The following is a 1,341-nucleotide window of genomic DNA, read 5'->3' as shown; positions in this document are numbered from 1 at the left end:
GGCACCTTAGCCGCTTGAGCCACAGGCGCCGAGCCGGGAGGGAAGATTTTTTGTGGGGTGCTGCTGAGAGATGAAATAAGATGAGGACTGAGATATAGCCCAGTGAATTTGTAAACTGGAGGTTGTAGTTGACCTTGACAGGACTTTTGTTGGTGTGGTGGCAGAAGTGTGTTTGGGCGGGGTTTAGTAAAGAATATGAAGAGGTAGTGAGTGCATCCCACACTTCTGAGAACAGGGGAATGGGAGGGAGAGATAGGTAAGGGGGTTGAGCTGACATGGAAGGGAGTTTTTAGTAGTGCATTATAGAATCTAAAACAGATGAGGAGGGAAGTAAGGAGACAGTGAAAGGTGGTAGAGCCAATGGGAGTCCTTTTAGGTGGAAGAATTTTTGGAGAGGATGGAAAGATAGAAACTTGGTGCAGCCACATGTGCACTGTGATTGGATGCTGGGAGCTGAGATTTTAGTAGTGCAGTTTTTGTAAGTGATGAGGTCTAGGTTTTTGTAAATGGAAATGTGGATGGTTGGCAAGACCATTGGAAATGATGACCAGAGTGTTGTCATTGGAAATGAGGCCAGAGTGTTGTCTGGATCACTCAGGCAGCAATTCAGATCACTCAGGGGTTGTAACAGGAGTAAGTGGAACAGTGAAAGATGGTAAGGCAGTTGCTAAAGTTTTCACTGAACTGAAAAGACACTTGAGGGGGAGATATAGTCCAATACATGTATTTTAAGGGAATTACAGTTTTTGAGGAGAAAGAAAGCCAGTAATCTGGAAGAGGCAGTGAGGAGTAAGGAGGGCACCTCCTCTACCCTCAGGGCTGGAAAAATATGGAATGCAGAGACAACACCACCACTGCGTAGGGGACAGTGTGGAAAGCAGGTTCTCAAAGCACAGAAGGTTTCAGTTGTAGTCAGAGAAGAGGTTGAGACTATAGGGATTTTAAAGCTACGAGACCACATGGGGTACTGGGGGATGATATAGAGTGCTTTTGGTTCTGATAGCAATTAGGGTGGCCGGGGGTGGGGGGGTAATAACATGGTGGATGAGTCTTCAAGTTCTCTTACAGGAAGGAGGAGCATCAGTTCCACCTGTTCCTCTTCTGGACCTGGTCTCTTAGTGTTGTGAGCAGGAGGTTGGAAGACCTGAGCCAGAACCAGGTCATGTATACTTTGTAGATTATGATGGAGAATGTGGAATTTAAGTAATCAGAAGCCATCAGAACATCAGGAAGTTCTAAGGAGAGATAGATTCTCATGTTCTATTTTCCCTCTCTGTGTGGAGAGAGATAACATTTCTTGGATCCTTTGCCATTGTTAAACTAGTTTTGGCCTATAGATTT

Source organism: Otolemur garnettii, unplaced genomic scaffold (assembly GCF_000181295.1).
Source record: "Otolemur garnettii isolate 467f Iridium unplaced genomic scaffold, OtoGar3 scaffold00043, whole genome shotgun sequence".
NCBI lineage: Eukaryota > Metazoa > Chordata > Mammalia > Primates > Galagidae > Otolemur > Otolemur garnettii.
The sequence above is the reverse complement of the archived record's forward strand: the minus strand, read 5'-3'. Positions refer to the sequence as shown.